We start from the raw sequence: 11221 nt of genomic DNA, 5'->3' as shown, positions 1-11221 counted from the left end.
CAACAGCGAGATGCCATCTGTTATCTCACAAGAGAAAAATATCCAAAATAGTACGCGAACAAAAAATGTGCAGAAACTTGCAAATTAGACGAACAGCTGATAGAAATATTGTTTACATTAAAAAAAATTTAATACGTAATTTCCCTACTTTGCAAGTTTTTTCGCGTACGCGAACACAAAAAGCTGATAATTTTTATAAGTTTCAATAATTAACAGGTACGCGTAAGCAACTAATTGCGAACGGTATTTTTACTTTACGAATTTCAGTGAAGAGTACAAAGACTCACAGTTATACGTTGTGCCAAAAACATCAACTTTCCTTAAAAAGGAGTATTTCGGATATTGTAAATGCATCCTCAATTATGTAACATAAAAAAGGGTTTATGAAGTATGCCAACGTACATTTAAATAATTTCAAATCGGCAAATCTTTTTTCAAAATGTGCTTTTAAATCATGCGCAATTTTTTCTCTAGCCATGGATCTAGCTGAGCTCTAGCTGAGATCCCTTTCTTTTTTAAACACCTAGGATATCAGTGACCATTAAAAAGGACCCTGAATGACCGCAAACCTCAAAGCTTTACATATTTTTGTATGTGATTTTTAAAATGAACGATCCAAAATTAGCCGGTATACATATTTAGAACTAGAACCAGTGGTTGAATTTTTGTACTGAAAGAGTTAACCCTAAAAGTATAATCTACGTCTGCGAGGCGTATACGGAATGGGTATTTTTTTTAATTTTGACACAAAATTTACTTTTTATTTTCTTATTTTAAATAAATGTGGTTATAGCTTTTATTAAGAAAACTATGTTTTATTATTAGTCAAACTCACAACTTCAGTATTCGTTAAAAAATGAGGCAGGACTAAGTTTATATTAGCTAACAGGTTATCTTTTAAGTACATAAGTCTCTACGGCGTATGTAAAGGCTTTACGTTACTCCCAAATAGATTAGGCTTCTAGGGTTAAGAAAGCTTTAGTTTGAAAGTGTGATATAAAATGCTTTTCACCATAAAGAGCACCAATTTTCAATGATTATTGCGTTTCAGATTAAGACTAATAGCAGGTATTGTGAAAGGTTGGACTATACCTTGAAGATGACTGTTTTCTCATGGCCCACTGCACGAAGCTTAGAGTAGAGTAACGTCTTTTAAGAACTTAAACATTGTCCTGGGTTATCAGGTGTCTAGCAATACAAGATTAATTGTTGTCTTCCACGAAGTTCTTTAAATAAATTTTGAGCTAAGTACTCGCCCGTATTTCGAGGTTACTACTAGTTTTAATAAATTGTTAGTTTAATTTCCTATAAAATTTACATTTAGGTTTATGCATTTTAAGAATACATTGAAAATTTAATTAACAGAATCAATGTGAAATAATTGCAGAAACGATTAACCGGTTTGCTGAGCAACCGAGACGTCTGCTTTTTAAATAATTTTTGTAAAAGAAATTGGCAAGAGCATATCGTCTCCCGCAAGCCAGAAACATGAATATGTAAAGGTGAAAATTTTGGGAATTTTTAATATGTCTAGAATATGTTTAATATGTATAGAATTCCTAAAAATCAATATTTTTCTATCGAAAGACTTTGCTTATCGGTTCCCAGTAATAATACCTCAGGAGTCTTTCAATAAAAATACCCAATTATTTATTTAACCATTTTTCCATCGCAACTATAATTTATAGGTCCACCAAAAACCCACAAAACCCCGAAAAATGCAAAACGGGGACCAATAAAAAGTCGTTAGTATTAAAAAATGGTTAAATAAATAATTGGGTATTTTTATTGAAAGACTCCTGAGCTTACCGATCGAAAAATATTGATTTTCAAGAATTCTATACCACTTCTACGAAAAGCTTTTTTTCCCCTCATATAAAAATACATGGAAAATTTTGAGCGCTTTGAGCGACCTTTAAATATTTTTTGATTTCAAAATAAAAAAAAATAGGGGTATACTTTTTTCGCTATAGAACAATCCTAGGGGGTGAGAGCATAAACAATTCTGACTTTACTATTTTTGGACCACCCTAATGCGCATACATATATTACTTTGCATATCAATTCAAGTCATATTACATGCGCCCCACGCTTTTCATTTTCAATATCATAAATTGTTTATAATGATAATAATAATAATAGATTGGCGCTTACACATATGTTAGCGTTTGGCCGAGCTTCTCCTCCGACTTGTGGCATGCGCCTTGATGTTGTCACACAAAGCGGAGGGACCTACAGTTTTACGCCGACTCCGAACGGCGATTGTATTTTTATGAGAAGCTGTTTTTCATGGCAGAAATACACTCGGAGGTTTGCCATTGCCTGCCGAGGGACGACCGCTGTTAAGAAAAAACCTTTTTCAATATTTTTCAATTGTTTATAATGACTTTTGCTAAAATTTCAAAATCAAATGTTATCAAAACAAATTCTGTGGGACTGAGAAATATTATTTTCTACTTTTAAGTCCATTTATAAAAGCGTGGTATATTAAAAAGGTTTCTTCTATTTTATTTATTTTCTACTTTTTAGTCTTGTCTGTATAAAATTTTGCAATAGATATTAAAATAATTTTACGATATTAATAGATTGGTGCACACACATGCATATGGGGCGTTCCATACCAGAACGGACGGGGTTAACGCTTCATGTATTTGATTTGTTTAAAATTTTTAGGGTTGATGCATAAACATAAATAATAAATAAATATGAAATTTGAGCTTGATTAATACATTTTTAAAAACTTTACAGCACAAAAACAAATGGATTTAATAGTTTTCCAAATATCTCGAGGATGGGTCGAGGAAAAAATTTGAAAAAACCACACATACACACATAAAAAATTCCCTATGAAAATAAATATTTTTAAATTTTTTTTCTTGAAAAATTTTTTCACATACATTTTTTGATAAAAAAAATTGTTTTTGAAAATATGCCATCTCAAGAAATATTGAAAAAATCACAATGGTAGCTCTGAGTATTGCACAATATTTAATGGCGTTTTCTTTTCTCGAAAAAAATGTCACCTTCTTATGTGGCAACATTATCAGAGTGCAACATTTTAAAGAAAGAGCGCGCAATATGCATGTAAAGATACTGACAAAAGAACACTAAGACTTGACAGTCCTGGCGCAGGGCAGTATAAATGCAAAATTATTTCGAGAAAAGAAAACGCTATAAGTATAGTATTACGGGGTGCACTCTACAACAATTTGATTTATGAAGTACATTACAGTAAAATGAGTACATTACAAATTTACAAATTTTTTAAAAAATGGACTCCAGCTTTTTTACAGTAAATAACCTTCATGTTAGGCAAATGTTATCTTAGGTGATCTACATGAATATTTTAAAGAATATGTCAACACGTTGAAAATATCAGCATACTAGCAACCAGTTGGTCATCGATGTGCCACCGATAAGTAATACAAGTTAACCAATTGTCAATCTGTTTGAGAACTTTCAGCCAGTGTTAGATATCAAATTTTAAATGGAATGTACTCGTAGCCTAAATTTTATCGTTTTTGGGTAGGCAGCTCGGGGGAAAATAGGTGTTTCGAGTTATTTTTTTTGGCGTTTGTCTTTCGCCATCTCGCAGTTTGGGAATTAGAAAAAAAAAGACAAAAGGTCATTCAGATATAGGGACGCACATGTCAGTGGTCGTAAATTTTTTTTTGGCATTTTATTTGCATATTCTATAGATCGCCGACTTCCGTTAGCCTGGAAGCTTCAGAGCAAACACTAATGGTGCTAGAGTTTGAAGACGATTCAGACTTCAGGTGTACATTCGATGTACGAGCAGTTCTATAGACTATAGTCCAAGACCATTATCTAGGCTTACCAAAAAAAAAACTAAAATTTTACTGTCTACCCTAGGGCTGTGCGATTAATTGATTATTCAAATTTTTAATTAATCATGAAGTAAATAACTCAGTTATTTGGTGAATTGGAAATTATGATAACAGAAAATTTCAGTTACTCGAGTAATCAAGATTTTGATAAACCAAAAACAAAAATATTTGAGTAATTTGCTTTATGATTAATCAACATTATGAGTAAAATGAGTAATCAACATTTCAAAGTACTCTTTACATATGAAGTAGTTGAAGTTCCTTGATACCTTGAAAATAACGTTTCTGTTTTCAAAAATTAAAATGAAATATTTTTTTCATATACAGAATGGGCGCGTTCATAAGACGTAGCTGTTTAACTCAACAGCTACCAAACTGCTGGCAACTGTTGGACCCAACAATTACGTCTTAGAAACGGCTGGATGAATATGCTGTCAAATAAACAGCTGATAAGAGTAAACAAATGGAATTGCAATAAATAGAGATAATTGCGCCGATGGTACTTAGAATTCAACGCTGAGCTGGCGACGTTTTGAAAAAATCGTTCAATGTTGTAATGAATTTAACAGTGTATAATTATATAGCAAACATCTTAAAAAAATATATATTTAGAAACGTGGTATTATTATAAAATATTTTAGTTACTTAATCACATCAGTAATATAAAATATAATAAATTTGATTGCAACTGCCTCCTGACAAAGCGGCATTGAATTTAATATAAGCGGAGTAAATATTTTCGATCAGCTGTTTATGCTAAGCCCAACACGTTGAGTTCAAGTAGCGTAATAATTTTCCGCTGGAAAAAATGACGGACAGTTGCCAACTGTTGAGCTGAGCGGAACTACTCAACTGTCCGTTTCTAAGACAAATAGCCAACAGTGAGGCAACAGCTACGTCTTATAAACTCGCCCAATGTTAAAAAGAAAACAAGCATTTTCCAAAGCAAACTCTTTTAACGAGCAAAATTAATTTTTTTGAGTAATCATATTTCCAGTAACAAAATCTTGATTACTCGAGTAATTGGTTACCCGAATAACTGATTAACCAACTTGCTCGACTAATCGAATAATTGCACTGCCCTAGTCTACCCGAAAGTTTTTATCTTACGCAAGCCTACCAACAGCCAAATCCAAATCCAGAGACAAGACTGTGGTTTTAGAATACCGGTATCGAAAAAAATACTCGTATCGAAACCCAACACTAAGGCAAATTTTGCTTCGATATTTTTTCCTCCATTCAACCCCAACTAGATCGGCTTGCCCCCTCAATTGTTGTCGTCAAGCTCAACTAACGGGAATCCCAGGAAGCGTGCAGCTTATATGGGGTATGTTCATAGGGACACAGGTGATAGCTTATTGGGGTTTAGGGGGCGTGCGTAGAGATATTTCGAGTCGTGGGAAGTATTTCCGTACGCCGGGCACTTGTTGGACACATCTGCATCTTATATGATCAGGTGCGAGTTTGACCTGCTGCAGTAACCAGTTGGGCTATTGTAGTTCGAGTCTCCCGAGGCAAACGAAGCTTTGTCTCGCCCACGTCGGGCCACCTCAGGTGCTTGTAGTCAATACTGATTTGCTGTCAATGCCGTTTATGGCCTGTCGGGCTCAGAGGTTACTTTGTGAACCTCTGGTCTTCGTCCGTCAATTTGTATAGATGCCCACGTCTGTCTCACCCTACTAGGAATTGCTTGGATAGCATTGTGTTGCGCTCCCTGACGGGGAGCATTTGAGAGTCATCGAGCAGATTATGGTGTGGCGATATCAGAAGGCAAGAATGAAGTCTGTAGCTTCATCTACTGCATCCCACTAGTCCCCGGCGACCACACAGGCGCTGCATAGTTTAGAACTGGACGGCCAATTGCTTTGTATGTTGCCAGCAACGTTTCTTTGGCTTTGCCCGAGGTGCTGCCGGCTAGCGACTTGAGGACCTTGTTGCGGCTCTGTACTTTATGGCTGCTATTGATACCTTCTTTCTGTATTAATTCCATGTAAAAGTAGTGACATAGAGTGTTGTTCGGATACAAGTAACTACGAGTAAATACTCGATATTTTCTTCAAGTACTGAGCACTTTTTGTACTCCGATCTTTCCCACAAGTACTTAGTTGGGTATCGAGTACGCGGTTAGAGTATTTACTTGCTTTTCCACCTATTCAGAATTTTGGTTGTGACATAGTACTAGTAAAATCTTCAGGTTTTGCAAGATTTACGGCCACTCTTTCGGTAGGTTTTGGCCGAAATTACTTGATAAAACTTATGACTCTTTTGGTAAGTTTCGATCGGAAGTACTGAGTCAAACCACGCCAACTGTGTCAATGAATTTTCATTGATTTTCTGGAAAGTGAAGACAATTTTGGGAATCTGTAGATAATTATAGAACAAAAATACACTTTGGACGGTTTTTCGATATTATACTTTGTTTTTTTTTTTTTTTTTNTTTTTTTTGGTATTATAAGAATATTGCAATTTTTGAGAGAAAAATTCGTAACTCGCGACCTATTTGATGAAATTTGATGAAACTGTTTTTGATAGTTGCTGAAACTTTTCCTTTTACAATAGAAAGATTTGCAGAATAAAATTTGCAAAACAATTAATTCTTTAATAACAATAATTTAAACAATTGCAGTTATTTATATCTTCTAGGCCTGCGATTGCCGTGAAATTTTGGCACAATATACTCTAAACTCTTGTTTCTAAGTTCCAAAAAGAAAAAAAATGGTCTCCAATTTTGACAGTCGCTATAAATTTTGTTCTCACCTGTAAGCCTTGATAGCTTAATAATGATATGATAAATAGCTATTTTCATATAAGCTTGTGTGAGTGATAGCATTTTTATGTTAATTAATGAATAATTATACAAGTACGTACATTATTTAACGTATAACTTGAAACATCAATGTTTATTTACAACTTAAGAATATAATACTCAATGCTTAAAGGTGAGAAAAAAATCGATAGCGACTGTCAAAATTGGAAAGACCATTTTTTTCTTTTTGGAACTTAAAAACAAGAGCTTAGAGTATATTGTGCCAAAATTTCACTGCAATCGCAGGCCCAGAAGATATAAATAATTGCAATTGTTTAAATAATTGTTATTAAAGAATTAATTGTTTTGCAAATTTTATTCTGCAGATCTTTCTATTGTAAAGGGAAAAGCTTCAGCAACTCTCAAAAAAAAAATTCATCAAATTGGTCGCGAATTACGATTTTTTCTCTCAAAAATTGCAATATTCTTATAATACCAAAAAAACAAAAACGAAGTGCAATTTCGGAAAACCGTCCAAAGTGTATTTTTGTTCTATAATTATTTACAGATTCCCAAAATTGTCTTCACTTTCCAGAAAATCAATGAAAATCATTGACACAGTTGGCGTTGTTTGACTCTACTCAAATTGTTTATTTTTTTTCATCCCGTGATATAGCATTGCCGCGGCGGCCGATAACGCAACTTTCTTATTAAACTTATGAAACTTTTTTAATAAATATATTCAAATGCGTATAAACATGCACAGGCCCTTTTCATATATAATATTTTCTGAAATTGTAATGCTGTAATGAGTTCGATACGAGTAAATATCGAGTACTTCTCTCCGATACATTTGTAGCATCGATACTTTTCTTCGATGTTTTTAAAGAGTACAGGTATCGAGTACATGACAGTATCGGAACAACACTACTGAAACCTGCGTCCCCAGCTTTTCTTGCATTGTTGGGCGCACAGTTTTTACTGAACAGCGGCGAGTGCATGTCTTGGCTGCAAGAAAAAAGTGGGCGGAGTCGATGTTTGGCCCTAGGAGTATTTTACGTACATCTAAAACACTGGAAACGTGCTTTCCGTCTATCACATCACATTATATTTGGTGTCTCGTTTTTCGATCTGGAGGCAGCCAAGTAGCTTGATGGATCTTTTTATGCTTAAACCTAGTACTGCATACTACCATGCTTCGGGCTCCTACAATGTCGATCAGCCTCAGTCAGTTATCGGACATTTCGTACTGGAAGCTGAATTTCTTGGATGGTGGTGATGTCAGCCTTTGTTCTTACGGGAACATCAACCAGCCGTGAAGAGGCAACTTCCCAATTAAGGGGCCGGACATTACAGGTGCTTGTCCTCAATCGTAGTCGTAGTCCATTAAACGTTTGGGGTGGTCGTCAAATGGGGGTTCTCATCCTCCGAGGCTTTGTTTCTATTCCTCACGCACAACCCATTACTAGGAGGGTCATGGTTTCTTAACCGAATATACGGATAAAACGTGTATAGCGGGCCGGGTACTCCAACATAGCCGCCCTCTTGCAGCACCTGACGTGACCCATGGGCCCACTCGGATTAGTTACCGCATCCCGCACATGGGGTACGCGAACGAGGACCCAAGAGTTGGGATTGAGTATATCCGTAGAACTGTAAATGCTTACCCAGAAAAACGACTATACCCATTGTACCCCATTAATTTCTTAATCCATTTTTATTTCCGAGCTATAATTGAAAAGATACTTTCTCATTTTATTTATAGATACCCAGTCGGAAATACAACTACTTTAGAAGCAATTTAAAAAGTATTTTTTAACGAACTACAAGTGGTTGGAATTCTTCCTTTTTTCATATAAGCAACTAACTTTATTAACATGGCGATATCCTAGTAGCAAGTCAATCATCCGATTCGGCATTTGATTTCAACTACATTAAAATATATTTGGCTGATAGGACATTAAAATTAGTTTTTTTCAGCTGGAATAAAACTAGTATATTTCCAACTATTGCAAATTCTATTTGTTTCCAATTATTTTAAAATCGATTTGTTTCCAACTCTTTTAAATTTTGTTTGTTTCTAACTATTTTCATACCTGTCTGCTTCGAACTATTTTAAAACCTATTCGTTTCTAATTACTTGTATACCTGAATGTTTACCACTATTTAAAAATATGTTTATTTTGTGGTAACTATAAAATTTTATTCTTTTTTGTCTAGGCATTATATATTAGCCCTTAAGCCATTAAGCCCTTAAGCCATTAGCCGAAAGCCCTCATCCGCAGCATTACCTTCGAACGAAGGGAGAACGCATGGATAAACAGAATCCAGAGAAGCGTTTATCTCTGGAGCCGCTTATTATAAGGTAATGGAATTTTATACGCCTACATTTATACACATATAAAATCGCAAGAATCATTCAATTGGGAACGATTTTCTCCCAGAATTTTAAATCGCATTGAATGATTGTTGTTTTGTGCAAAAGTTTTTAGAAGGATCAGTGTATTTGCCTTCCGATAGGTGCCGGAGGGATTGAGAGCTATCCTAAAAAATCATATTTATGATCAGATTTGTTTCACTTTTAGAACACATATTAGTAACATAAAATTTGGTGTAACATGATAGCACAGTCGTGTGATGAAAAAATATTGGGAAATATTATCTTTTGTTGTAAACCTTCAAGATACTTTCTCAACCGTTAACGATTCTGTTGAAAAAATAAAGAGTCTATGTAGATGTGGGCAATTTAATTTTTAACCTCCAAAAGGCTCTCAGACAAATATAATCGAAAAACTTATTTACAGTCTGAATTGGTATTTGTTTGGCATATTAGTCAGTGATGAACATCTCATTTATACATACAAATACATATGCATATTTTTGATAAATGAAAATGGTATAATTTCAAAAACAACTGAATAAATTTTGAGGAGCCTTGGTAGAATTAGCATTAATCAATCCGGTATAATTCTATTCTGTAAATTCGCAATAAATTATGCTGGTGGCCTTCAAAGTAGTAATTCACATAAAGGAGTTAGTATTGGTGGCAGGTAAAATTCAGAAGTGTATGAAAAAAGATCTCGAATTTCGACAACTGGGCGATACTAGTCTATACAGGGTGTCCCAGAAGTAACGTGCCAAACTTTAGGTGAAGGTAGGTGGGGGGCTGAGCTCTGTAACGCAAGCTGTTGCTTGGTAGGTGTGTTTGAGTGTGTGTGTGTGTTTGGGTGTGTGTGTGTGTTTGAGTGCGTGGGTAAAAGGAAGTGAAAGTAGCCACCCTTTTAAAGCTAACACAGCAGGCAGGCTAAGGTGCGAAACCGTGCTAACCCGGCGGTTTGGTAAAGCAGTTGCGAGTACGCGTATGTATAGGTTTGGAAAGTTGAGAAAGATGAGTAATTAAATCGGGCGATCGGAGATTGAGTAGGTGAGGCATGAGTGACATCCTCGGCCATGTCGTATCCAATAAAATGACACAAAGAAAGTCCGAGAAGTTTAGAGTCAAAGTTACGGTGCAGTAAAAGGTGTCGCGAGTTAGATCGTGTGAAGCTAAAAATTAAAGTTATAAGTACACATACATATAAGTGTTAACTGAAAAAAAAAAAACGGTGATTTTTTTAGTGACCCGTACGGAGCAGTTACCGGGAACCGTTGTCAACTCCAGCTATCGGAATTCGAGGTAAGTGGATTTTAATAGTTAGATGCAGCTAGGGAAAACTAAAAGCCAAATGTGGACTGGGAGTATGATTTTAGAACCTTCTATCGAACTTAAATTAGATTGATAATTATAATTTTTGAAGGAAAGCACCTAAATGCGGGTCGACTTCAATATTGTGGAGAACGTTTTTTATATTCCCAGCTGCATATCTAGGCAAATAATTGTGCGTATGTGCACGCAGTAAGCGCACAAATTTGAACTCAAAGCTAATGTATGTGCATATATACATATATAGATTCATACATTTGCGTGTGTTTATTCATGCTTATACGCGCCTTAGAGACAGCAAGGTGAAACTAATTGAATTTCTTTTAAATTTTCAGGTCGCCAGCACACCTGTGCAAAACGAACTCGCAGGGAAAAAAAAGAGCTAAGCGACACACCACCTACTAAGAGGCACTCAAAGAGCCAGGTTCTGCGGCGATCCGACCTTACTCTAGTGGTCCGATGCATTATTAGCAAATGTCTGCTACTCATATGGACATCGAGCACCAGTAATTGGGAGGGGCAACGATTTGTGGCAGCAACACAACAGCATATGTACATACATACGTTTGCGCGAGGCAGTGACCAGCACCTATATACACATAGGCAGACGGTAACCTAGGCGAACAACAGCGCTGACATATATACATACATACATATGAACACAAATCACTGTAGTCAGCTGTTTCTGTGAAAAAAATCTGAGTAGGTCAACGCATGCTGCAAAGTATACCAGCGAATTACCCGTCCCAAAATTGTGCGCAGACTGGAATTCACCAGAGAGATCAGGAAGAGGTGACATACATTTATATATATATTTACCAGCGAGGGAGAGCCAGGGAGCATAAACATACCAACATCGTTCCAGCAGCGTCGAAAGATGCGCGATCACACCCACGCCAACGCCGCTCCGCCAGTGCATCGAGG

Source organism: Rhagoletis zephyria, unplaced genomic scaffold (assembly GCF_001687245.7).
Source record: "Rhagoletis zephyria isolate East Lansing unplaced genomic scaffold, Rhagoletis_zephyria_1.1 Rzeph_scaffold_00304, whole genome shotgun sequence".
Classification (NCBI taxonomy): Eukaryota; Metazoa; Arthropoda; class Insecta; order Diptera; family Tephritidae; genus Rhagoletis; species Rhagoletis zephyria.
The sequence above is the reverse complement of the archived record's forward strand: the minus strand, read 5'-3'. Positions refer to the sequence as shown.